Raw genomic sequence first — 19,035 nt, forward strand, 5'->3', positions numbered from 1 at the left:
TTTCTTTCTTTCATAACTATTAAACACACATACAAAAAGCAATTTTACACTGAAAGATTTTGAGCCTTTTAAAAATTGAAATATCTAGATTAGTTTATTATTATTATTGCAGGAACATGTAAAGTGATGACATTCGAATACTGACGTCATTGAAATTAAAACACGTGTGAACGATGGGACATAGCTTTCTAGGTAATCTTCACCCCCTGTCAAAACAATTTTCTGTTCCACATTGATCAGACAAGGACACTTAGTATATTTATATTTTTTCATAATGTATAGAAAAGCTTAAATGATGAAAGCTAAAAACTATACAAGCTGTAAACATGACATATAAAATATTACAGTAATATGTGATTTATTTATTGTGTGCGAAACCAAAACGATGATGCCGCAATGTCCTGTCATCAACTCTAGTAATATAATGTGGCATGTTTTTGCAACTGCCTTCTCCCGCTAGTTTTGTCTTATTGTTTTCACTAATTGTCTCAATATTTTACGCATCATAATCTACAGTTATCTAACGTTATCAGCAAATCGTATTGCTCACCTTTCCTGTTTATTGCTGTTCATTTTTGAAAATTACTGAAGCACTAGCAGTACGGACAGGCATATTTAATGTTGACAACAGGAAGTACATTTACTTTACACTGATTGGTCAACTGCACTTAACCCTGAGTTATTGAAGACTAACCCTGGGTTAGTGAAAACTAATCCTGAGTTTACTATCCCAGAGTTAAAAGTGTGTTTCAACAACGTTTTTTTAACCAGTGATTAGCCAACCCTGGGTTAAGGAATTTAACTCACAGTTAGTGTTAATCAGTGATTAAGTTAACCCAGGCTTCGAATAACCGGGCCCTGGATAATAACTAAACACCACCTGAATTGTATGGCGCTGTTCGTGACGAGCTGGTATTGAAACGTTTTACATATTATTCATTTGCAGGGTGTGTACGGAGGTGGCGTGAAATATTCACCATTTACGGAGACGATGACCTGAATAAATGTCTGTTAGCAAGCAGGTCAGAGCGAGTTCAGCTCTTAGGCGCGTATGCAGCAATTTATCGAGGTCATCTAGACTACGGTTATTGAAGTTTCTAGTTTCTAGGGAGGAGGCGGCTGGGGGGGGGGGGGGGGGGGGGGTATCAAGTGGAAAATTAATTTAAAAAATACAATTCGCTTTGAGCAGGAGGGTTTGAAGCCCGACCCCCTCCCCCACATACACTACATACATAGCGACTCCATATATATTCATCCAATGGCAGAGCAAAGAAAGAAATGTTTTATTTAACGACGCACTCAACACATTTTATTTACGGTTATATCGCGTCAGACATATGGTTAAGGACCACACAGATTTTGAGAGGAAATCCGCTGTCGCCACTACATGGGCTACTCTTTCGATTAGCAGCAAGGGATCTTTTATTTGCGCTTCCCACAGGCAGGATAGCACAAACCATGGCCTTTGTTGAACCAGTTATGGATCACTGGTCGGTGCAAGTGGTTTACACCTACCCATTGAGCCTTGCGGAGCACTCACTCAGGGTTTGGAGTCGGTATCTGGATTAAAAATCCCATGCCTCGACTGGGATCCGAACCCAGTACCTACCAGCCTGTAGATAGATGACCTGCCATGACGCCGGTCCAATGGCAAAACGTTCCCATGTAGTGCGTTCGGTCTGGAATCGATTCCCGGGCTATTTCTCGTTCCAGCCCGTACCCCACCAGTAGTATATCAAAATGCCGAGGTATGTGCTATCCTGTCTGTAGGATGGTGCATATAAAAGATCACATACTTTCCTCTCTAAGATAATTATATGTGAGAATGACCAAGTGTTTGACAATAGCCGATAATTAATCAATCAATGTGCTCTAGAAGTGTCGTTAAACAAAAACAAAACGAGGATATGTTCACAACTTCTTGCAGAGTGTAATTTTTATTTTTTATTTTTTATTATTATTTTTTTAAAGACATCACTAGAGCACATTGATTTATTCATCATCGGCTATTGGATGTCAAACATTTGGTAATTTTGACGTAGTCCTAGAGAGGAAACCCGCTATATTTTTTCCATTAGTAACAAGGGATCTCAGACAGGATAGCACATAGCACGGCCTTTGATATACCAGTTGTGGAGCACTGGCTAGAGCGAGAAATAGCCCGATGGACCCGATGATCTATCCTAGACCGACGGCACTTTACTACTGAGCCCTTTACCACTGGGCTACACGCCGTCTCGCTGTGAAGTGCAAGTCACGTGGTCAAAGCGAGGTGATGCTCAATGAATGTCCAGGTGTATAACGGTGACAGAGCGCAGTATGACAGTGGGAGACATGATTTATAACGGGACGTCCAACAACGGCATACAACAGGCGCGGATCCACGATGTTTTCATAGAGGAGGCTCAAAACCCGTTGTTGTTGTTTAAAATAGAATTTAAAGGTCCTTCAAAGGTGGGCGGGATAAACTAGCATTTTTGTGTAATCTGCAATTGTTTGACCAAAACTAGTGGGGCCCGGACCCCCTGGGTCCCCGCCTGTATTCGCGCCTGTAAAGAAAAATACTGTGCAGACAGTTTATAATGTAAACGCGAGAACAGCTGTGCTAAACAAGTTCAAGTTGAAGTTGAATACATAACATACATAATAAATACAACATAGTTAAATAAAATACACACGTGCAAAACGAACACATATAAACACTAGTTGGCGAAAGGTCTCCAGCGTATAATAGTTTATTACAGTTAGTTCTGTTTAACGACACCAATAGAGCACATTGATTTATTAATCGTCGGCTATTGAATGTCAAACATTTTTTAAAACATTCATAGGCTGTCATTTTCATAGGGGGAGCAGGCTAGATTTTACAAAGTCTGAATCTGCATAACAACATTTATTCATTTTATCATTACTACCAAACAGCTATATAGGGTTGTGAAATGAGTCTCTACGCATTTTTACAGGGATTACAACTAATGTCGAGGGTAGAATGATGGAAATACATGGTAAAAAGGTATCAGGTTAGCCCATTTTGCCCAAATATCTGTATCATTTTTGCCCCAATTTGAGGTTTTGTTCCAGCACTACACCCTGTCTTGTACGCTTATGAAAACATGTCAGGCGGAACGGGCAGAACTTTTTCCATTGAAGGTACCCGAAGTTGTGTTCATCGGCACAAAACAACAACATACACATTTCAGACAGTCTAATGTACGCAGGCACTAATGAACTGATGACATTATAGTAGCTAATATCAGAAGTAATTTTAGTTTTAGGGGGAAAATTGTGAACAGAGCATCTACTGGACTGGAACTACGTTTACTGCAGGCATATCTCCCTTGGTTATGTATCCCCATCCACTGGACATATAAGAACCCAAAGATTATTAAAGAAATGTCTGTACCCCTATATCCACCTTCCAGATGCATGCCTCGCTCATAACGTGCATGTTATAAAACCAGTAATAGTTGAGCATATATACTAGTATATTTGAACACAGGAAAATCAAGTATGCGTGTTTTGTTGTCCTTTACATGCATTATGTAGAAAATTACCCAGTCGCCGTAAGTAATTTTTACTAGAGGAATTAAACAATGAAACCAACTTAAACATGGATGGGTGGACCCAATGCTATTTGTTTATATATACAAGTCTTAGGTCATCAGACAAAGGTCAACTTAAGATAACATGGAACTCGTCTTCAATTTCGTCCATATCACAGAAAATACATAATCTATTGCTACACTGAGTGTTGTTGTAACGCCCAACCTCAATGGCCAACTTATGTGAAGATAACCTAAACTTAGTAATCAATCGTTTGCATACTGTAGAGAAGCGTATGTAAAGATATTTTTCTAATCTAATCTCGTTGACAAGATATTTGTAGAAACATGAACATTTAGTGGAATCTTGTAAATGAGATGAAAGTTCCTGCTGCCGCTGATCCATAATTCTTTGCCATATAGACTGCAAACAAAGCTTTACATTAATTATTGAATCTTGATGAAGCCATAAATCCAAATGTCCCAAGGAGCACAACAAATGCTTTATGTAAGCAGCCCAGTTATCTTTGATAATAAAGTTATCACACTTGAATCTTAATTCTGTGAATGCAGTATGCAATATACAGTTTTTGGTTTCCAAGAGTTTAAGCCAATATTTCAACATTCGATATTTTCGAATATACATTAGTGGATATTGTCCTAATTAAAAATATATCATGATATTTGGAGTCGAATTTTTAACTTTTAAAACATCTTTACAAAATTTTAAGTGTAACTTTTCTATGGATTCTGCCTCATGAAACCCCAAAATTTTGCAGCAGTATAGAATAACAGTCTTAATGTACGATTCAAACAAACTAAGGGAAGTATTCATGTTGAGCATTATATGCCTAGTGTTTCTCTTAAGAACGTATAAAGCTTTACGACCTTGATATGTGAGTAAACTAATAGCGTGAAAAGAATTATTATTATAATTCATAGTTATACCAAGATAACAAAATTGATCGACGGTGTCAATCTTAATACCATTATAGTACCATTTTTCACATTCTTTCAGATGACCTCCTTTCCTTAATACCACAATTTTTGTTTTTCTTTCATTGAGACACAATTTCCACTTCTTATTGTACGAACTTAGAGTATTTAACATAGACTGGAGCCCTTCGACACGTTTTGAAAATATTACGATATCATCAGCATATAAAAGCAAAAATAAACTTAATTCTCTCAGCTCAAAATCTGGACACGAATTTTCAATGAACTAATTTTCTATATCATTTACATACAGGGAATACAATATCGGCGACAAAATTTCTCCCTGCATCAGGCCGATCTCATTATTAAAGATGTCTGACAACTTCCCATTTAACATTACACAAGATTTAACACTTTTTATACATGCTCTGGATTACCTTTAGGAGTTTACCCCTAATGCCAGTCCTAGAAAGCTGTTGACAGAGTTGAAGGCCTTTTTATAATTAATGAAGTAGCAATATAATCAATTTTTATTGGAGAAAGCAGACCAAATAATGGAATATAGTGAAAATATGGCTTCCACTGTGCTCAAACCTATGTGAAAATCAAACTGAGTATCACTAATGATATTAATATCTTCGGACTAATCTATCAGACGCCTATTAAGAATGGAAGTACATGTAATTAATTTGCCTAATGCACTGAGTAAACTGATACCTCGATAATTGTTATGATCAGACTCGTCTCCTTTTTTGAAAACAGGAACAATAACTGCCTTACTCCATGATGCTGGGAAGACCCCAGAATTGAGGATGTTATTAAATATTCATTTAATATAAGGAAATAGGACTTCACTAAATTCTATGAAAAATTAATTTATAATTGCGTCAAACCCAGGACGTTTTTGACAATTTAAATGTTTTATAGCAGATATTAATTCAGTGTTAATATAGTGTTTCATTAGTATTGAGTTTACAACGCGTATCATCTTGAACTTCATTATTGATAGTATCATAACTACCCAGGCCTTTAAAATGTTCAAAAAATGTATGAAGAGAAAGTTTAGTAATTGTCGTCTTTGATGTAGAAAAGATACGATAAAATTCTTTAGGGTTATACTTTTTCAAATATTCAAGCTGGTCGCCCTACCAGGTATTATATTGTCTTTTTAAGACGTTTTGTCAACTTTTTGTATGCAGTTTTACATCTGTGTACGTTATTAATATGATCAGGACATGTATTGCATTGTACTTCACCAGCGCGTCAAGATAGGCTTTATGTTTGCAGTTTTACATCTGTGTAAGTGATTAATATTACCAGGACATGTATTGCATTGTACTTCACCAGCGCGTCAAGATAGGCTTTATGTTTGCAGTTTTACATCTGTGTAAGTGATTAATATTACCAGGACATGTATTGCATTGTACTTCACAAGCGCGTCAAGATGGCTTTATGTTTGCAGTTTTACATCTGTGTAAGTGATTAATATTATCAGGACATGTAATGCATTGTACTTCACCAGCGCGTCAAGATAAGCTTTATGTTTGCAGTTTTACATCTGTGTAAGTGATTAATATGATCAGGACATGTATTGCATTGTACTTAACCAGCGCGTCAAGATAGGCTTTATGTTTGCAGTTTTACATCTGTGTAAGTTATTAATATATCAGGACATGTATTGCATTGTACTTCACCAGCGCGTCAAGATAGGCTTTATGTTTGCAGTTTTACATCTGTGTAAGTGATTGATATTATCAGGACATGTATTGCATTGTACTTCACCAGCGCGTCAAGATAGGCTTTATGTTTGCATTCATTGTTAAACCAGGGGCGGGACGTTGCCCAGTGGCAAATCTTGATGCGCGGTCGGTTTGGGATCGATCCCCGTTAGTGGGCCCAATTGGGCTATTTCTCGCTCCAGCCAGTGCACCACGACTGGTACATCAAAGACCGTGGTACGTGCTATCCTGTCTATGGGATGGTGCATATAAAAGATCCCTTGCTGCTAATCGAAAAGAGTAGCACATGAAGTGGCGACAGCGGGTTTCCTCCCTCAATATTTGTGTGGTCCTTAACCATATGTCCGACGCCATATAACCGTAAATAAAATGTGTTGAGTGCGTCGTTAAATAAGCCATTTCCTTCCTTCATTGTTAAACCACGGTTTGTCCGTTACTCATTATTACTACTGAAATTCGAATTTTGGGTATTCTTACATTTGAAAAATGGATCAGTGACCTCGTGAAGTGTCTTAGTACAATTATCTATCATTTGATCTATAGTTAACAGGCTAGTATCCAAATTGAATAAACTTTGTATACGAAATTCTTCGTCTGCCCCATCTCTATCCCTGATTACCGTGACACACAGTACGACAGTTCGCCAAATAAACCGTGGGGAATAACAGCTCGTGTCTTTTGATGTGCACACAACTGGTCAAAGGCTATGGTATGTACTTCCCTGTCTGTGGGAAAGTGCATATAACAGATCCCTTTCTGCATTAGGAACATGTAGCGGTTTTCCTCTGACGTCTGCTTACCAAATGGTTGACATCCAATAGCCGATGATTAATTAATCAATGTGGTATCGTTAAACACAACAAACTTGTTCTCTTTTTTTTTTTTTAAGAATTGACAGTTAACCGTATATTCTTCATTACAAAAATAATCTTTTCAAAACGACCATCCCGAACCAATCTCACAGAAACATTATGTAGCATGTCTTATTTATGCGACCTGTTACACTGTTAAAACACTCTTTTAAAAAATCAGGTCCGATATTTTGACAGATTCTACAGAACAGAACAGAACAGAAGTTTACTACAACTCATGCCAGAATCCATTGAACCGTGACCTCTGCCATAATCCATAGCGCTAACCCGGATTAGGTCCATTGTTAAAATCACACCTTCAGTTACACCGTCGTCTAAATAACTAAAACAAAAAAAACAAAAAAAACAACAACAACCCCAAAGCATACTATACTATACTATACTATACTATACTATACTATACTATACTATAATACACATTTTAATATAAATAATAAAATAAACACACACACACACACACACACACACACACACAAATACACACACACAAACAGTCACACATACACAAACACACACACACACGCACGCACGCACGCGCGCGCGTGAAAATAACTAGCCTGTCTCCACCAAGATACTGCCCGGATGTTTCCTTTCTTTGATTAAACTGCGGTTGAAGAGATACCCGTGTGATATTTATCGTCTCTTCACGTTGTGCAATACGCCTCATGACCTCTAACCAGGGGTGTATTGCAAGGATCGAGACAATGACGTTGTCTGGGATTATTTGCAAACGCCGAGACTTTGTACTGATGCGTCCTATATGCTTGCAATTAGGCTTAACTGAATTTATACCCATATTTTGGACGCAGAGGCAGATCCAGGATTTTGTAAAAGGGGAGGGACTTCACAAAATTATAAAAATGGCAATTTCAGTTTGTCGAAGGCAAATTATCCGACCTCCCAAAAGGTGCAAGATCTGCGGGTTTGCGAGCGTGTTCACTAGAATCTGTTTTAATAAAGATGCTCAGAGACGCGTGTTCATAACAACTGAGTGTTGAACATTGTGGGTGATGTATTTTAAGAAATTAATTAAAAATAGCACTTAAAACGGAAACCTTCTGGGCAAGCCAATAGGACGTATATAACGTCGATCAAATGTAGCATAATTTTCTATTGTACTAGTATCAACTACATGCCAATAGGAACCGGGGGCTTGTGACCCCCGTCTACCACCTGACCTCCCCCCGTCCCTCCCCCTTAATTCCAAAATGATTAACCTTTTGGTCCTACTAAACACACATTTTATTTTTTGCCAGGCATACATACATATTTATATATAAAATAATATAATGTGCACACTGCGGGGAATGGTATGTAGCATCGGGTTACAATCAATAAAATTCTATAGTAAATGGGTAATGCATGCATAGCAATAATATACAGTATAATAACATATGTCATGTATCAATGTTGTCTGTTCTATGCGTGGTAGCAGTGTTCATATACTTGCACAATTTAATTAGCTGTTTTGAATTGTCGCTGGACAGTAGTTGCGTTAATTTAAATGTTGATGGTTTATTGTAATAAAAAGGTTTAATATATTAATCTCTTATGTTACTGAAGAAAGGACACACTAGAACAAAGTGATATTCGTCTTCTACTACATTCATATTGCACATAAATATACATAAATGAAACACAAACAAATTGCTTCTCCACTCAAAAACTATGTAAAAAAAAGTTTCAGACAAGATCATTTGTGATCAAAGCCCTTTCCATTTGAATAAAACGTTTTAATTTGATATATTATAACAATCATTGTTTTGAACCGACAATGAATATTGGTACTGTCGAACGACAAATCTTGCTAGCACAAGTAGAAAAAATAATTGTTAAACGTTTGCCTTTTATTAATGACTTACTGTTGGGGGTCACTTACCATTAATCAAGTTTGTTCTATTTTTGGTCAAACAATATATATTACAGAATACACAAAAAATACAAACTTATCCCAACAACCTGTCAAGGAAGTTTAAATTATGTTTTTAAAAGCAACAACGACTTTATTATTCAGAATTAATTGTGGGCGTATTTGTTTGCTAAAGTCTTAAATACAGGTCTATAATTGTTTTATTATCAGTGATAACTTTAAATCATGTGTTAAAACAATTGTATTACCATAGCTCAGTCGTGGTGCCAAGATATGTAGCACGGTTATAGCTACGACAGTACCAATATCCAATGTAAGTCCTACATAGTGATAATGAGTCATAACATTTTTATTGACGTAAAATACGAAGAAAATAGTTAAAGTTTGTTTTGTATAATGAAACCACTAGAGCACATTGATTTTTGTATTAATCATCGGCTATTGGATGTCAAATATTGATTTTTGTATTAATCATCGGCTATTGGATGTCAAACATTGATTTTTGTGTTAATCATCGGCTATTGGATGTCAAACATTTGGTCATTTTTGACTCGTAGTCTCAAAGGAAACCCACTTCATTTTTTCATTAGCAGCAAGGGATCAAGGGATCAAGGGGTCTTTTATATGCACTACCCCACAGACAGGACAGCACATACCACGGAATTTGATATACCAGTCAGAATATGGATTTCAATAAATATTTTAGTTATTATTGTTTTGATTTATGTTTTTACTTCGACAGCAAGTGTAGCTCATAATGTTACATCATTAGAAACTGATTTAATACGACCAGAGTTGATTACAAACATATATACTGAACAAAATAAGAAACTTCCGCTAACTTTGCTTGAACATAACTTGATGAAAACAAACTGGGGGAATAATTGTTATATATGCGTTTAAAGAGTGTTCCATGATGCATCATTTGGTGCAAAAATCATGGCCATAGGTTAACAGAAACTGGGAGAAACTTTGACCAAGTGTGGTAGGGGTTAAAAAAAAAAAAAACCCACTTAATAACGGGTATGACCACCTCTTGAATTGACCACTGCAGTGCATCGCAGGCGCATAGAATTGACTAAAGTGTTGATTTCTGCCTGTGAAATATTGTTCCATTCCTGAATGAGCGCTTGACGAAGTTCGTTGACGTTAGCGGGTGGGTTGAGACGACGCCTCAATCGTCTGTCCAGACTATCCCAGACATGCTCGATGGGGTTGAGATCAGGACTTTTAGTGGGCCAGTCATCAACGAAATCAATGTTATTTGTCCTAAGAAAATGTATAGCGTCTCTAGCTGTATGAGAGGTGGCATTATCATGCTGAAAAATCGAGATGTTGGCGTTGTTATGGAACAGAGGAATGACATGATGAGCGAGAATGTCATCGCGGTAACGTTGAGCATTTAAATTGCCATCAGTGACGACTAGTGGTGAACGATAACCATGGGCAATGGCTGCCCAGACCATGACACAACCCCCACCCCCGAAACGATCTCGTTCAAGAACACAACAGTCAGCATAGCGTTTATTTCTCCTACGGTAGACGCGCACCCTGCCATCACCGCGTTGTAAAGAAAATCTGGATTCATCCGAAAAAAAGAACGGTATTCCAGCGTCGCCGTATCCAACGAGTGTGTACACGTGCCCAATTAGGACGATTTAGACGATGAAGATGCGTTAAAACGCATCCGACGTAAGGACGTCGTGCATGTAAACCGTTCTCCCGCAGACGATTACGAACAGTTTGCCCACTGATTCGGTTATTATGAAGCCCAGGTGTGTTAGCAGCAGTAGCAGTGGCAGTTTGGAATCGATTGTGCAAATGCGTGTTCATGATATAGCGGTCTTGACCACGCGTTGTAACACGCGGACGTCGTTGGTGCTTCCTGTCGTTCGAAATCTTACGCGAAGATTTCGTATCGCTCGACTAGAACTCCCAACATGCCTTGCAACGTCTTCTGTCGACATGCCAGCATCAAGCATGCCAATCGCCCGTTCGCGTAAATTATTGGGTATTCTTGGCATACTAAAAATGCTACAATGTAAAAAACGTTAATGTTTAACAAAATTTTGAAACGTTTTCGTTCACTTGACAACAATGGCAGTAAGACAAGTAAAACAAATTGACCGAATACGACACGGGACATGTCGATCCATGTATGCACATGCAAAAATAATCGATAAAATTCATGAATCCTGATAATACAGCTCAAGGCTAATACTACCTATATAATTTCATTACACAATGAATTCTTTAACACAACAAATACTATATGTACAAATCGGAAGTTTCTTTTTTTGTTCAGTATATATATATATATATATATATATATATATATATATATATATATATATATATATATATATATATATATATAACGGGTCATACAAAAGTGTGCACATCGTTTTTTCGGTTCATACTTGCATGAACCAAAAAATAATGGCGGTCAATTCTTAAATAAATAAATAAATATATAAATAAATTAAAAATAAATAGAGAGAGAGAGAGAGAGAGAGAGAGAGAGAGAGAGAGAGAGAGAGAGAGAGAGAGAGAGAGCACATTAAGCCATCGGAAATAGGCTAGTAGGTACAGGGTTCGAACCCCGGTATCGGTTCCCACCCAGAGCGAGTTTTAACCACTCAATTGGTAGGTGTAAGACCACTACACCCTCTTCTTTCTCACTAACCGGTAACCACTAACAACTAGCCCACTGTCCTGGACAGACAGCCCAGATAGCTGAGGTGTGTGGGTAGGTGTAAGACCACTACACCCTCTTCTTTCTCACTAACCGGTAACCACTAACAACTAGCCCACTGTCCTGGACAGACAGCCCAGATAGCTGAGGTGTGTGGGTAGGTGTAAGACCACTACACCCTCTTCTTTCTCACTAACCGGTAACCACTAACAACTAGCCCACTGTCCTGGACAGACAGCCCAGATAGCTGAGGTGTGTGGGTAGGTGTAAGACCACTACACCCTCTTCTTTCTCACTAACCGGTAACCACTAACAACTAGCCCACTGTCCTGGACAGACAGCCCAGATAGCTGAGGTGTGTGGGTAGGTGTAAGACTACACTACTAACCCTAACTAGCCCACTCTTTGAGGTGTGTGGGTAGGTGTAAGACTCACTAACCGGTAACCACTAACAACTAGCCCACTGTCCTGGACAGACAGCCCAGATAGCTGAGGTGTGTGGGTAGGTGTAAGACCACTACACCCTCTTCTTTCTCACTAACCGGTAACCACTAACTAACTAGCCCACTGTCCTGGACAGACAGCCCAGATAGCTGAGGTGTGTGGGTAGGTGTAAGACCACTACACCCTCTTCTTTCTCACTAACCGGTAACCACTAACAACTAGCCCACTGTCCTGGACAGACAGCCCAGATAGCTGAGGTGTGTGGGTAGGTGTAAGACCACTACACCCTCTTCTTTCTCACTAACCGGTAACCACTAACAACTAGCCCACTGTCCTGGACAGACAGCCCAGATAGCTGAGGTGTGTGGGTAGGTGTAAGACCACTACACCCTCTTCTTTCTCACTAACCGGTAACCACTAACAACTAGCCCACTGTCCTGGACAGACAGCCCAGATAGCTGAGGTGTGTGGGTAGGTGTAAGACCACTACACCCTCTTCTTTCTCACTAACCGGTAACCACTAACAACTAGCCCACTGTCCTGGACAGACAGCCCAGATAGCTGAGGTGTGTGGGTAGGTGTAAGACCACTACACCCTCTTCTTTCTCACTAACCGGTAACCACTAACAACTAGCCCACTGTCCTGGACAGACAGCCCAGATAGCTGAGGTGTGTGGGTAGGTGTAAGACCACTACACCCTCTTCTTTCTCACTAACCGGTAACCACTAACAACTAGCCCACTGTCCTGGACAGACAGCCCAGATAGCTGAGGTGTGTGGGTAGGTGTAAGACCACTACACCCTCTTCTTTCTCACTAACCGGTAACCACTAACAACTAGCCCACTGTCCTGGACAGACAGCCCAGATAGCTGAGGTGTGTGGGTAGGTGTAAGACCACTACACCCTCTTCTTTCTCACTAACCGGTAACCACTAACAACTAGCCCACTGTCCTGGACAGACAGCCCAGATAGCTGAGGTGTGTGGGTAGGTGTAAGACCACTACACCCTCTTCTTTCTCACTAACCGGTAACCACTAACAACTAGCCCACTGTCCTGGACAGACAGCCCAGATAGCTGAGGTGTGTGGGTAGGTGTAAGACCACTACACCCTCTTCTTTCTCACTAACCGGTAACCACTAACAACTAGCCCACTGTCCTGGACAGACAGCCCAGATAGCTGAGGTGTGTGGGTAGGTGTAAGACCACTACACCCTCTTCTTTCTCACTAACCGGTAACCACTAACAACTAGCCCACTGTCCTGGACAGACCACCCAGATAGCTGAGGTGTGTGGGTAGGTGTAAGACCACTACACCCTCTTCTTTCTCACTAACCGGTAACCACTAACAACTAGCCCACTGTCCTGGACAGACAGCCCAGATAGCTGAGGTGTGTGGGTAGGTGTAAGACCACTACACCCTCTTCTTTCTCACTAACCGGTAACCACTAACAACTAGCCCACTGTCCTGGACAGACAGCCCAGATAGCTGAGGTGTGTGGGTAGGTGTAAGACCACTACACCCTCTTCTTTCTCACTAACCGGTAACCACTAACAACTAGCCCACTGTCCTGGACAGACCACCCAGATAGCTGAGGTGTGTGCCCAGGACAGCGTGTCCTTGAACCTTAATTGGGTATAAGCACGAAAATAAGTTGAAACAAAAATGAAAGTATTCTCTATAGACGTAACGTAGCTGCTGCGTTTAAATATAGTTCGTGTGTAGTTCATTATTTATTGGTAGCCTACTACAATACAGTTAGCTGTCAAAACGTCCGGTGCCGCCCTCCCTGAATGTGTTTCCGGTGTGTGTGTTCATGGTAATGTGAGTGGACCATCAGGTCAGGTCATAGGGGTTTACGTGCACATTCAGAACAAGCTATTGTAGCGCACGCCTGTCATGGGCGCAGGTGCCGACCTCCGTCCAGGACAGGCGAGTGGGCCATGCTTGTGGCGGCGTTTTTATCACCTTCAAGATCAATGAGGTGGCGCTACAGAAGAGTTCAAATAAAAAAAAATTAATAATAATAAAATAAGAATAATAAGAAGAAAACCCCCAAAAAACAACCCAAACGACAACAACAAATTAAAAGAACAACAAGAAGAAACAAAACATAAGCATAAAACCACGCCAACCAAAACAGGTTAACTACTTTAAGACGAGCTTATCGGCATAATGGATCTGAACTTGTTATCAACCCGGCTACAGCCTGTAATACAATATCAAATTGATAAACACTTGAAATAGCAGACGTCGAAAATCACAGATTTAGTGGACCTTATTTCTCTACATATGGATTATAAATGACAATTACATTCATTTAGAATACCACACCTTGCTATTGTATCACCCAAAACATTTTAATAAATATTTTAAAATATATTATTTCTTGACAACCCCCCCCCCCCAAAAAAAAAAACCCAAAAAAAAAACCCACACCCAACAACAACAACAAAACAACCAAAACAACAACAAACAAACAAACACACAAACAAAGAAAACAAAACAAAACAAAAAACGGCGAATACGCTCAAATAAAATAATAAATAGTTGGACATAAATTCACGATTTTTGTTTATTATTATTATTTGTTTTATTTATTTGGTTTATTTGTATTTTTTATTGTTTTTATTATTGTTTTTTTTTGTTTTTTTGTTTTTGTTTTTTGTTGTTTTCTTACGGAGCTATCATACACACACCCACTGCGGGCGCGTGTGCAGGAATTTTAGCAAGGGGGGGGGGGTGTGTCTATACTGAGGTGAGCAACGTTTATAGGGGGTGACACGCTCCGCCGGATAATTATCAAGCAGGGGATTGAGCAAGTGATTTTATTATTATTTATTTTTATTTTATTTATTTTTGGGGAATGAGTGGGGAGTGACGGTTAGTTTGTTGTTTAATTTGTTTGTTTGTTTGTTTTTCTTTTCTTTTTTCACGGAGCTCCGTACACAGACAGTACCACTGCAGACGCGTGTGCAGGGATTTTAGCATGGGGATGAGGTCTACACGGAGGCGAGCGAAGTTTACGGTGAGGGGTCGAGACATGTTCCCCGAAAAATGAATCACCATTTTTGTTTTTTAAATGTTGGGTACAAGGAGATGGGTATACAGTGCCCGCACAGACAAAAAACATTGTGGCACAATCATTGTTGCTTAATACACAACATAATGCCCTCTAACCGTACCGACCTGCAAAACTAGCTAAACTGATGATGATGATAACTAGTTTAACGTGCCCATATACCACTAGGGTTTCGAACACGCCCATCCCGAGTCCGACCTCCGATAAGATCGGTGGCCTGACTCGGGATGGAGGGGGGGGGGGGGGGGGGGGGGGAAATGGGTAGAATTTTGAAAATAGCAATTAGTAAAAAAGTTAATAAAATAAATAAAAAATTTAAAAAGGTTACAAGCCAAAAATAAAAATAATTGACTGCTCGGCCGAATATTTATATAATTTGGAGCATTTTAGAAGGACAGTCCAAAATTAAATAAGAGAAAGAAGAGAGGATCGGACTATTGAATAATATTTTAAAAAAGAAGTAATTTCCACGCGAGTGGCCTCGTTAAGGCCGTTTGGGTGCACAGCTTAAAGGGACGAGATGGCTTGCATCCCGTCAAGAAAACCCCTAGATTGACAGTCGATAGACGTTGAAGGTGTAATGCTGTGCTGAAATACAGATCTTGAGAAGCCGGATCCGTCTGAACGAGAGAGAGTATCAGACTAGGGTATAGTCCAGTCGTCATGGTTTGGTATAGTGGTGCGGACGGGCCCGACTCCGGAGGATACGAGATGGTATCACTATAAAGTAAAGTAAAGTCTAGCAAAAAGAGTAGTAGGGGCCGACCCCGCTTCCTATTTCTTCTTAGAGTGGGGCGGTCAATCTTCCAGTGCTGCTAGGACAGGCTCGGACATGTAGAGACTAAACGCGAACAACCGTGGCGTTCTGCAGAATGGCCGTCATACGAGTCACGAAAAAACCCAAGTCGAGAGTCAGACGGAGAAATGACGTGGAGGCAACGAATCTCGCTAAAAAAAGAATCCAACCTGGTGGTGCAGGCTGTCAAAACGAGAAGCGTTCCAGCGTTCAATCAGTTCCAATGGCCGCATACATCCCAGTACAAAAATTCATTTCGCTGACAAAAACAACGAAATGAAGGACCCCCAAGTCGAGCACACGAAAGCACGTGCAGTATGCACACGCGAAACAAACACGTCTTACTACTTGGAGCTCCAGACTGGGAATCAGCTAAACTGATAGTACTGTTACCGAATCATAGTTATTAATTATGCTTATCTGTAACAATAATGGTACATTGACGGTTCAAAAACAGATAACACGTTTCCTTCCGACTGTTAGTTTGTGTACTGTCCGTAGTTGGTGTGTATTTATTTTCTTTTTCAGATAATCTCAGAAGCTGATAAATGTATTCATTCATTCATATATAATAATAATAATAATAATAATAATAATAATTATTATTATTATTATTATTATTATTATTATTACAGTACTGCAGGGGCAATATTACGCTATTCATATACAGTATCAACGTAAAATGGGTATGGCATTTTAAAATGGTTCAAGTTAACTTTGACAAAATTAATGACTCTTTATTATTACTGTGTGATTTTCATAATCCTAAACCATATTATTTCTGGTGGAGCCCCCCCCCCCCCCCCCCCCCCCCCCCAAATCGACTGCTGTTGCATTCAGCAAACACATTGTAAATATGTAATTTCATAGCGCCATACCCAAAAAATTCTTTCCGGCAGAAACACTGGGTAGGTGTCTATGGAAAACGTACACAAAAGGGTCCGCTAAATTCATATTCAACCCCCATTCCCCTGTTTGTACTTAGTATGTATTCCTCTTGTTCCAAGTGGTTCGGCAATATGGATCAATCAAATACTTATTTACCGCCTATATACATTTGTTTCTGTGTTTATAGGCAGCCCTCGTTAGCGGAGGCCATATACACGGCCGTCGTATATATAGCTACTTCGTATATAAACACTTCACAGTATTCTTTTAAAATGTAGTAATTCCTATTCCAAGCCATTTGTAATTACCCATGGGGTTATGGCATATTTTATATAATAATAAATTTGGCAAACTGAAAAATAAATGCGGTGTTTAGGTGTTTAGATTTTTCCGCGAACAACAAACGATAAATTTATGGTAGTTATGTAGATGGTTAAATAAAGTACTTTTAGCGACAAATCAAATGTATATATTTTAAGATAATACTTTGTTAGGTCATTAATTAGGTCAACCATCCGTGACAGAGCGCCTTTAAACCCAGATGCCAGGAAATCGTGTTTTAGCCTACCCAGTGTTCAACATTTCCTCAGGGAACATGCCTACCCAATGTTCAACATTTCCTCAGGGAACATGCCTACCCAATGTTCAGCATTTCCTCAGGGAACATGCCTACCCAATGTTCAACATTTCCTGAGGGAACATGCCTACCCCCCCCCCCCCCCAAGGCAACTCTGGCGCCTCGCGTCATTGTGCAAGACACTACATATACATAAAGGACACACACACACACACACACACAGACACACAGAGAGAGACACACACAGACAGACACACACATAGACACACACACACACACACACAGAGAGACACACAGAGAGAGACACACACAGACAGACAGACACACAGACACAGACACACACACACAGAGACACACAGAGAGAGACACACACAAACATACACACATAGACACAGACACACACAGAGAGAGACACACAGAGAGAGACACAGACAGACAGACACACACATATACACAGACACAGACACACAGAGAGAGACACACACAGACAGACACACACAGACACACACATAGACACATACACACACACACACACACATAGACACACAGAGAGAGACACACACAGACAGACACACACAGACACACACATAGACACAGACACACAGACACACACACACACAGAGACACACAGAGAGAGGCACACACAGACAGACACACACATAGACACAGACACACACACACACACAGACACACAGAGAGAGACACACACAGACACACACATAGACACAGACACACACACACACACACACACACACACAGCGATACACACACAGGCACACACACAGACACACACACACACACACACACACACACACAGGTACAAGCACGCTGTTCTGTCTACACACCTCAGCTATATGGGCTGTCTGTTGAGGACAGTGGGTTAGTTGTTAGTTGGTTAGTGATTAGTGAGAGAGAAGAGAGTGTAGTGACCTTACATCTACCCATTGAGCCTTTAAGAACTCGCTCTGGGTTGGAGCAGGTACCGGGCTGCGAACCCTGTATCTACCAGCCTGTAGTCCGACGGCTTAACCACTGCGCCACCGAGGCCGGTTACGAGCATGAAGTGTAGTGTTGTCTCCGTAGTGATTGATGTTCAATCAGACAATAGAGGGGATTCCAGTCAGACAATAGAGGGGATTCCAATCAGACAATAGAGGGGATTTCAATCAGACAATAGAGGTGATGTTCAATCAGACAATAGAGGGGATTCCAATCAGACAATAGAGGTGATTCCAATCAGACAATAGAGGGGATTTCAGTCAGACAATAGAGGTGATGTTCAATCAGACAATAGAGGGGATTCCAATCAGACAATAGAGGTAATGTTCAATCAGACAATAGAGGGGATTCCAATCAGACAATAGAGGGGATTCCAATCAGACAATAGAGGTGATTCCAATCAGACAATCGAGGGGATTCCAATCAGATTGCATCTGTCAGAAACCGCACCAACTGCGCTTTACAGGTAATTTCGTTATCAGCATTGATCCTAATGGAAAATAAAAGCCCCTTTCAGTTTAAAGGTGCACCTTTCAGTTTAAAAATGCACAGTTCAGTTTAAAAGTGCAACTTTCAGTTAAAAAAAAAAAAAAAC

General features: G+C 40.0%; 1 protein-coding gene and 1 long non-coding RNA gene across 3 annotated transcripts in view; one reads left to right on the forward strand and one right to left on the reverse strand.

The window, feature by feature from the left end:
• LOC121380110 overlaps window positions 1–19,035 on the reverse strand; it is an 80,776-nt gene that overhangs the window by 13,349 nt on the left and 48,392 nt on the right. The window lies entirely within an intron of this gene.
• Window positions 14,775–19,035, forward strand: part of LOC121380112 — a 32,202-nt gene continuing 27,941 nt past the window's right edge. The window contains exon 1 of the long non-coding RNA XR_005958882.1: window positions 14,775–15,126. This is a non-coding gene — a long non-coding RNA (uncharacterized LOC121380112). The remainder of the gene's footprint in view (window positions 15,127–19,035) is intronic.

Source organism: Gigantopelta aegis, chromosome 8 (assembly GCF_016097555.1).
Source record: "Gigantopelta aegis isolate Gae_Host chromosome 8, Gae_host_genome, whole genome shotgun sequence".
NCBI classification, from domain to species: domain Eukaryota; kingdom Metazoa; phylum Mollusca; class Gastropoda; order Neomphalida; family Peltospiridae; genus Gigantopelta; species Gigantopelta aegis.